This window comes from Pundamilia nyererei, unplaced genomic scaffold (genome assembly GCF_000239375.1).
Source record: "Pundamilia nyererei isolate P.nyererei 1_Seehausen unplaced genomic scaffold, PunNye1.0 scaffold00461, whole genome shotgun sequence".
Taxonomy (NCBI): domain Eukaryota; kingdom Metazoa; phylum Chordata; class Actinopteri; order Cichliformes; family Cichlidae; genus Pundamilia; species Pundamilia nyererei.
This window is the reverse complement of record NW_005187862.1, coordinates 79,139-79,535: the sequence shown is the minus strand read 5'-3', so window position 1 is coordinate 79,535 and position 397 is coordinate 79,139.

Here is a 397-nt window from a genome sequence, read left to right as displayed (position 1 = left end):
CCACTACGGGGTCAAACTGGAACACTCCCCTCCATAACTTAAAAACTTCTTTTATTGCTTTGATCACATATTACTTATTCCACATAATTTCTGAACCAAAAGTTACAAAACAGAAGATTTAATCATTTTTGACATTTTGACTAATAAACACTGTTACAGAGAAAAAGTCTGAGGAGCAACAGAGAGATGAGAAGAAGAAGAATTGAATGAATGTATGAATACATGATGGTAACAGACAAACAAAAGCAGACAAATTTACCTCTCATTTGAGATTATGTTCCTAAGGTACAGGTTCACAAACTACAGGCCTGTCTCTTTACAACCTCAATTCTCAAAAAAATCTAAACTGTTTAATAATATTTATATATTTAATCATTCATATATATATATATATATA